Here is a 9785-nt window from a genome sequence, read left to right as displayed (position 1 = left end):
ACATATTCATCCTCAAATAGCTTATTTACCTCAATTTCTACCCAATACAACACATATGGCTTTCAACAACGTATTGCAAGGCATGCCACAAGGCAGGCAAAACAGTCTCCAGAGAGAACGCAGTTATGAGAAACATACCCAGGTTTTATTCAGATCTTGTAATGGTTAGACAGGGAATTTTTAAAAATGATTATTAATATGTTAAGCATTGAAATTTAAAAAGTAGATCACTTGGAAGAGATGGGGAGGTAAGCAGAGAGATGGAAACTCTAAGGAAGGATGCTACAAATCAAACACCCAGTCACAAAAAGGAAAAATGCCTCCAGTGAGCTCATTGGTAGATTGACAAGGCCAAGGTAAGATTCGGTGAACTTGAAGATAGGTCAATATAAACTTCCTAAACTGAAATGTAAAGACAAAAAAAAGAAAGAAAGAAAAAACAGAGCAGAACATTCAAAACTGTGTGACAATATCAAAAGGAAATGATACATACATAGGTACATAGATACATAGATAGATCTGCAATATATACATAATTGGAATGCCAGAAAGACAAGCAAGAGAAAACAAAGCAAAAGAAATATTTGAAGTAAAAATGGCTGAGAACTTTCCAAAATTCATGAGACCCAAAGCATGGATTCAGGAAGCTCCAAGAACACCAAACAGAATAAATACAAAAAAAAAAAAAAATAGCAATGCCTATGCCTAGGCTTATATTCAAACTGCAGAAAGTCAAAACAAATAAACTGAAAGAAGGCAGAAGGAAAAAAAAGTTACCTATAGATAAACAAGGATAAGAATTACATGCAAGCAAGAAAAGGGTAGAATGAAATATTTAAATTGTTTAGAAAAAGAAAACAGTAACCTAGAATGCTCTATACCATGAAATTAACCTATAAAAGTGAAGAAAAATGCATTAATAGTGGAAATTTAAAATGGTGTAGCACCTGTGGAAAATGGTTTGGCAGTTTCCCAAAGAGTTAAACATAGAATTACCATATATCCCAGCAGTTCTACTTTTAGGTACATACCCAAAGGAATTGAAAGCAAGGTCTCAAAAAATACTTGTATACAGTGATTACAGTAGCATTATTCACAATAGCCAAAAGGTAGAAATAACCCAAGTGGCCATCAGGAGATGAAAGGATAAACAAATTATAATCTGTCCATACAATAAAATATTATTCAGTCTTAAAAGGGAATAAAATCCTGATGCATATTGCAACATGGATGAACCTTGAAAACACTGAGCTCAATCGAATAAGCCAGACACAAAAGGACACATAACATGAATAACGCTACTACACACCTACTATAGTAGTTAATATCCAAAAAACTGACAATGATAATTGCTGCCAAGAATTCAAAGCAGCAGGAACTGTCATTCATTGGTGTTGGGAATACAAAATGATATAACCACTTCAGAAGACAATTTCATCAAGTGCATAGTATTTGACAGTACAAAGAAGGAACCTTAAGTTATGCAAATTTAAAAAATATTATTTCGAAGGTCAAGGTATGTCAGGGTGGGATGGAGACAAAAGAATCTAACTGTGTTACAAATGTTTGAGAAAACCTCACAGAAAAAGCTTGTGGGAAGGGGGAGTGGATGATCTAAATAACTTTAGAAGTGAGTGTAGATTACAAGACTGAAGACCAAAGGAACTGTATATAAGCATGGTACTCTCCTAGATAAAGTTTTTCCACAAGTCACAGGTTAACAATCCTGAAACCATGATAAATGTATAATGGAATTAGGTAAGTGGATGCCTAGTGGTGGGAAACAGGTTTCTTTCTGTTGGAGTGGGAGGTTACAGATAAGCAAAAGAAGAAGGCTAGAATGATCCACGTAGTAATCCACATGACTCATGTTTAGCTTAATGTACACACAGATGGATACATATAGAAATATTTATAGATATGTGTATACTGTATACATGAGTTAGCATACCCACATATATTTTCTTGCTCTCTCAGCTCAGAGGGCCTAAAAGCGTTAACATCCCAGTAGCAATGAGCACATCTAGTTCCCAGGTCTTGGTTTCTAATTCCGTTCTCCAATAAAAGGAGCCATGGTTCCTTAGAGAAACAACTGACTGATTCTAGGGCTGGGGCAGGACAATATACAGGAGGAGTCTGGAGCATCTCATGGTGCCAGAAGGTAAGAAAGGGCTCAAGAAACCAAAATGATGTAGGGGGGGGCGGTGCAGAGGCATGTCAAAGGGACATCAGAGCCAGCCTGAAAGAACTATCAATAGCTACAGCTGAACAACGTAAGTAACAAAATAATGTAGTATTGGATTCTAAAACCAAAGTATCAAATAAATCTCCATGAGTCCAGACTTATATAGATGGGGTAAAAGAGACAAATCTTCCATAGAGATTAATTTCAAATAATTTATGTACATATCCTCATTTCTAGGAGGTGCAGTGTAACTCCTCACTCTGGCACAATATGGAAAGGAAGAAAAAGAGTTACTTTATAGCAGAGAAACCTGACAAATACTACTTAAGCCAGGTGATCAAGATTAACATCGATAGTGGTAATATATGCTGATAAAATGCACTAATATGCACTTTATCTCTGTGGTCTTCCTTCCAAAATCCCAGTTTAATCATAGGAAAAATATCAGACAAATTCCCACTGAAGGATATTTTATAAAATATCTGACCAAAATTCCTGAAACATCTCAAGGTCTTAAAGCACAAGGAAAGTATAAGAAACTGTCAGTCCAGAGGAGCCTACAAAGATATGACAGCTGAATGTAATATTGCATTCTAGATGAAATCCGTGAACAGAAAAAGGCCATTAAAGGTAAACTAAAGAAATGTGAAGGATGTACGAACTTTAGTTAATAATAATGTATTGATAGTGACTCATTAATTGTTACAAATGTACCATAGTAATATAAGATGTTAAAAACGAGGACACCATGTAGTGTATATGGGAATTCTCTGTACTCTCTGTAACTGTTTTACAAATCTAAAACTATTTTGAAATTTGTTAAAATTGAAAGAAATAACAAAATGACTTGGGATATATTTAGAATATAAAGAATATACTTTAGGCAGAGAAAAAATAACACTAGATTAAATATCTGAGATGGAAGAAATAATCATGAAGAAAATATAGATAAATATAAATAAACATCAATTGTATTCAATAAAATATCTAATATATATGAGAATAGAATAGACGATAAAAATGTAGATGGTCATAACATGTGACTTAAAAGAGTTTAAAAGAAGTTAAAGTTTTCTAACATCTTTAATTATTACAGAATACAGTGAGTATGTGATAAACTTTAGACTTTGATAAGTTGAGTAAGCACATTAAAATAGTTACTGTGAGCACTAAGAGAATAGACATAGAGCATCATAATCCTATCAGTTCTTCAACATTTATTCAGAATCTGACCATTTGTCTTCACCTCTTCTGCCACCTACTCAGGTCCAAGACATTGGATTCTCTCACCTGGGTGAGTGTTGCAACCTCCTAACTGGTCTCCCTGCTTTTACTCTACCCTTATTGAGTCTACTGTCAACACAGAAACTAGAGTGGTCCTGTCAGAACGTAAGCTAGATCTTGGTGTTTCTCTGCTCCAAGTCCTGCAATGACTTCACTTTTCATTCAAAGTAAAAGCCAAAATTATCACAATGATTTGCAAGATCCTGCATTAACTGGCCCCTACTTACTGCGATAACCTTGTATCCTACCGCGTTTTCTCACCTTCCCTCCATTCCACACCCTCGGGCCTCTAACGTCTAACATTGAAGACCCATTCTCACCTCAGCCTTCACACTTCTGTCTGCCCAGAATGCTCTTCTCCATGGCATCTGCATGAGTCATTCCTTGGTTTACTTATATATGAAACATTCCCTGACTACCCTATTTAAAATGAAACCCCTTCATCAGAATTCACTATCCCTCTTCCTTGGTTAATTTTTCTTTGTCACCAATGAACTTACCACATAGTTTAGAGAAACTTTGTTCTCTAAGATCATAGACTATCAAAAGCTTTGCCGTTTGAAATTAAATCAATATGAGACATTCTGATCTTGACTGAGGATCTAAGTCACTTTGACGCAGAGCAGCATTCTTGATTCACAACTCAGCTACAGAGCACCAGATAAAGGATTTCTGGACTCAGCCTTCCATGTCTATCTTAACTTTGTAGATTCCAAGGAAATAGGACCTTGGGTTACCTGATGCTGCTTTGAGCCTAAACTCCATCCTTCCCCCAAATCCTATAATACTTCTATCTTTTCCTTTGTTTGGTGAGACATCTTATGATTCTCAGCATGTGGTTTTCCTCATTGCAATGGGCCAGTAAATCTGATTTTGTCAGACTAGAGGTCACACAGAGAAAATTCTAAAGTACTGGTTCACAGGGGTTCATTTTATTGTTATTCTTTATACATAGATATTTTATTGCACTCTGACATTGAGGTATACTGGTTATATCAGTAAACTATGTTATCTTTAATTACTAAGACAAGTCAAAATTAAAATAAGCATCTCTCTAAATTAGGTTTTCAATTATATTATGACATATCAAGATTTCCTAATGATTTCCTATTTCATTCTTAATTCGTGGAATGTCTGACACTCCCAAAGAGCAGTGCCTTCTTCCTTTGCTGACATAATCTGACTGCGAGTGGCCAAATCACACTGTTCGGTTCAGCTGCAAGGATGACAATATCCTCAAGTGGGTGGTTTCTCTCCTCCTGAAGCAGGTGATGAGGCTGTGGGAACTTGGCCCCATCACCTCATTCCTTCCATCATATCCTTGCCAGATGTTTCTGCCAGATTGATAAGGCTTCCATCCCTCTTTGTGTCTCATATTTCTTTAGTAGTCATTACACCAACCTGTCTACTTTCTGGAAAAAAAATTCCTATAATTAAGAGCCCCGACATTGTGTACTTATTAGACACAATGGTGTCTCAAAAACAAATTAGGCACATTAAGTGTTTTTCCTGTGACTAGTTTATTGAGCTTATGTGAGCACAAGTGACAACACAACAGGGCCATCTTTTAAATGAATCACTGATTTGCTGAACTTCTGTTGAGTTTAGTCAGAATTAATCATTTGATGTCCTCATGTATGTCCTATATTTTGTAATCTTTCTTCATGTTCTCCTCAGAACTTGATGACATGTTTCAATAAGTAAATTTCAAGGGTTTTTTTCTCCCATAAAATAAAAAAGCTATTTTCCTTCCAGGAAGAATTATAAATTTGACTAAGTTTTTTAACATTTGGATTCTTTATGAAAATCTTCCATGGTTTCCTGCTCTCTAGCTGGAGTTATTTAGAAACCCTATTAAAAATCCTATTTAGAAAGTGATATTATATATCTTTGTTCTTTTCAGTAGTAAGTAATTATTGGTATGGCAATAATAATAATGATGTGTAAATACACTTGCTATGAATTTCCTATGTGCCAGCTAGCTTGCATACCTTCATTGTCTCATTTAATCTTTTAAAAATCCTGCAGATTTAGTATCCTTATCCACATCTAAGGGTAAGGAAATGGTAGCTAAGAGAGGCTGGGTGACTTGCTAAGGGCACAAAGCTGGGTCAGTATTTAGACCCAAGTCTGTCTGATCCAAAGTTTACCTACATTCCAATATACTCAGCCTCCTGCACCGATGGTGCAGTTAATTAAGAGGGTAATTAACTGATAGCTAAGTCTTGGCCTCCCTATGTAGAAACAAGACTCCATTTTCATTTTTTTTTTTACCAGTCATTAGGACATTCCCAAACATGAGCATGCTAGGACTTCTGAATTATGAGTTAGAAAGGCAAGGAAACCAGGATTGAGCTGATGGAGAGTGAACAACCACCACCCTGGTACAAGGAAGACAATTCTTTTCCAGTGTTCAGTATCTAATACAGAGGATGAAGGGGGAAGATAAACATATAGGCTTCAGTCAAGGAAATCCAAAAGGACCACTGTGATGGCTAATTTTATGTCCACCTGGCTGGGCCTGGCTGCCCAAAGATGTGGTCAAACATTATTCTGGATGTTTCTGTGAGGGTGATTTTTGGGAAGACTAACATTTTAATCAGTGGACTAAGCAAAGCAGATTGCCCTCCATAATGTGAGTAGGCCTCATCCTGAAGGCTTAAAAAGAGCAAAAAGCTGACCTACTCCAAGTAAAAGAGAATTCTCCTGCCTAATAGCCTTCAGACTTGAAGTGCAACATCAGCTCTTCCCAGGTCTTCAGCCTGGCAGTCCACTGGACAAGCTTTTGACTTGCCAGACTCCAGGATCACATGAGCCAACTCATCATAAATCTCTCTCTCTCTCTCTTTCTCTCTCCCTTATTGGTTCTGTTTTCCCGGAGAATCTTAACAAAAACAGCCACTTTGGGTTTAGTTAGCATCTCCAGGGCAGCAGCACACAATGCTTCAAGTCAGATGGCAGCACAGGGGCTCTTAGGGCCTCACAGCAGCTGAAGGGCATGGGAGGTAAGAAGCAACCCTGTAGGCGCACCAATAAGAAGCTGAGGAATTAACAGGGTAAGTGAAGGATCCTGGTGTTGTGAATGGATCTGGCCAGCAAGAAGCTCTCAAGGGGCTGTGACTCCAGCTGGTGCACTGAGGATGCTGCTCACTTCCTCTGGTCAGAACTGGTTCAGGAAGTAGGCAGGACTAAAGCCACAGGTAAAAGACACACACAACTTGAGCCTGAAAGGTGAGGAAGGCCAGCAATTGACCTTTGGTGGGGATGGATGGGGCAATTCTTTTGTTGTTTAACATCTTGGAGGAGAAAAGTTTTTGAAACCTAGTGCATCAAGAAAACACCTCAAACCTCAAAAGGGAATGGGCTAAGACTTGAGAAGACTTTCACCTCCTCTCTCCCAAGCATAGGAAGTAACGAAGACCTCTTCCAACCCAATCCCAAGCCCCTGCAGTCTACAGAGCTGGTTTCAGGAGACTATTACATCAATTCCAAAGCAAGCAATCACTTTCAGAATTATTTTTCATCCGCAGAAATGTCCATGAAGTAAAAGTCTCCATCAACTCCCACAATCTTTCCCAACTCCACCTGCCACCTCCAAACACTTCAGATCTATTAATGAAAATAATTTTTCTAATTTTGATGTGATATAAATTCTAAGTCTGGGAACAAAAATACAAATATTATCATGTTGTAAATATTAATACTTCAAAAGACCATCTGGAGGATGCTCCCTTGAATGCTCTGAAAATCACAATTACTGATAACTGCATTGTGCATAATTACCACATTTTATGAATAATCTTTTATTTATCCATCACATCATGGGGGTCAGTTTAATTATTGTTTCCTCTTAACAGAAAAGAAAAACTGTCTCCAGAGGTAATGACTGACTTGCCCAAGTTCATGCAACCAGGAAGGTCAAGACTGGGTGTATAAGTCCCAGTTCTCTGACTCTACAGCTTATACTGTGTCCCTTCCCACCACACTACACTACCTCTACACTTCAAGAATCTCTCTTCCAAAGAAATAGAGGTCAGGTTACCGTGTCCACTGCAAGCCTACTCTTCAAGATATGGCTCTTTGCTTGGCATTAAGTCACCGCCACCACCCTCCAACTTTGGTACAACTGAACAACCTTGTTTTTGAAGGTCCTTCAAGAAAAGACTAATAAAGCCCTATGGCTTAGTTAAGACCTAAACATGATGTGTAAGCTATCAGAATTTCTGTTCAGGCTCAAAAAGAAGCATACTTTATTTCAATAGTGGCACATTCACTCATAGATCACACTCCTCTGGTCTGGTGTGTCATTCCTTTTTAATTTCCATGTAAATCACAATGTCACAAACCACAAAAGCTGTGAAATTCTGAGCCTGCCATGGAAATATGACTCCTAAAGTATGTCAAGGGAAATTGGCCAAATCCAGCAGGACTTCTTCAGGGGAAGCTTTGCATTTTTCAGCCCACTGTTTTCACCTCCATATCTGCAATGAACACAATGGTGTGGGGTAATGGTTACTTTTACTTGTGTTCATTAGAGATGCAACATTTATCTATCTGCATAATTTGGGTGTAAAAGAAATTATTCTATTCAAGATTCTCTCTTCAAGAGTTTCTTTCCATCACGTGTGACAAATTGCAAAATTTGTCATTTTTGCCTCGATGACACCATAAAATCTATTGTCTTTTTTCATGGTTTCCATCTTTCCTTCCTACTTTATAAATAAGATAGACTTTTTAAAGGAATATTAACAATCATATCAGTAGCATAATTTGTAATTTAATACCTTTGGATAAGGAAAATGGCTAAGATAGGGACATGAAGATATTTCCCTTCCCATTAAGGTGGTTTGGCCCAGGGTGAGAGAAAGAGATCACTGGTTTATAAAATATACAGTCAGATTCAACCTCAGAAGTCCCAGGAAATTTTAGGACCTACTCACCAATGAAAATCAAATGGTTCAAAGACCTACTCTTGATGGCAGCTGAAAGTAGTTTGTCCTCAATGCACATTCAAGATTACAGCTACCCATATTTCAGTTATGAAGGATTAAGTACGTGATGCTTTTGCCTTATCAAGGGTAGTTCTGGCACCAGACATGGACCTTAGCCTGAAAAGCAACCCCACAGCTTTCAATGATCGATTGCCAAAAGGTATTCATTACAAGATAAGGACTTAGATCTCTTCCATGAATGCTCAGGGTAAATTGTCATTTCTTCCATAAGGTAATTTGAGAGATCAGATTACAAAAAGATCTGTTTCCATCTTGAGTGCCCTCTCTTGCTCTCATTTGCTTATTCTGAGGGAAGCCAGCTGCCATATGCAGAAGTCTATGTGGCAGGAAACTGAGGGAGCTCTTCAGTCAAGAACAAGCAAGAAACAGGCCTCCATTCACCAGCTAAAAGAAATTGAGTCGACCAACAATCCCATGAATGAGCTTGGAAGCAAGTTCAACCTTCAGTCAAGCCCACAGATGAGAACACACTCCCAGCTGCCACCCAGACTGCAGCTCTTGGGGAGAAGCAGAGACACCCAGCTAAGCTGCATCCAAATTCCTGACCCACAGATATTTTGAGACAATAAATGTTTGTTGTTTTAAAGCACTAAATCTTAGGGTAACTTTCTATGCAACAATAGATTACTGATACACACATCCTTGTCTTGTCCCATACCAGACACAGGCATCTCACATACCAGCCCTGATCTAATTCCAGCTCTCGGGCTAGAATAGGGGCTAGTAAACCTTAACAAGCAGTCCCAGTACTACACAGTCCTTCAAAAAGACTGAAGATGGGCCAGGCACAGTGGCTCACACCTGTAATCCCAGCACTTTGGGAGGCCAAGACAGGTGGATCACTTGAGCCCAAGAGTTCAAGACCAGCCTGGGAAACATGATGAAACCTCATCTCTACACACACACACACACACACACAAATAAAAAATAAAAAGACTGAAGATGACCAAGGAAGCGTCCATTGCACAGAAGACTACTGACTGCATCCCACATCCTACCCCCATTTCTTATAGACTCAAGCCTCCAGGGCCAGTGGAACCTTATAGCAAGTATCTGAACCTCTTAGGGTTCTCTTCATCCCTATGTTACTCTTATAAAGAATCAGATCTTAAAGCCACCTTCTCTGTTCTTCTTAGCATTTCTAAGGCAGATGGATAGGTAATTATCTTGCAAGATGAATCCACAGAGTTTCAGAGTCAATTCCCAGCAGTTTTTTTTTAAATGTATTTTCATGAAGTTGAGAAGCTTGTACATTTCTAAGATACTGTGGTAAATATAAAACCAAGTAAAGATACCATTGTTTC

This window comes from Pan troglodytes, chromosome 14 (assembly GCF_028858775.2).
Source record: "Pan troglodytes isolate AG18354 chromosome 14, NHGRI_mPanTro3-v2.0_pri, whole genome shotgun sequence".
NCBI lineage: Eukaryota > Metazoa > Chordata > Mammalia > Primates > Hominidae > Pan > Pan troglodytes.
The sequence above is the reverse complement of the archived record's forward strand: the minus strand, read 5'-3'. Positions refer to the sequence as shown.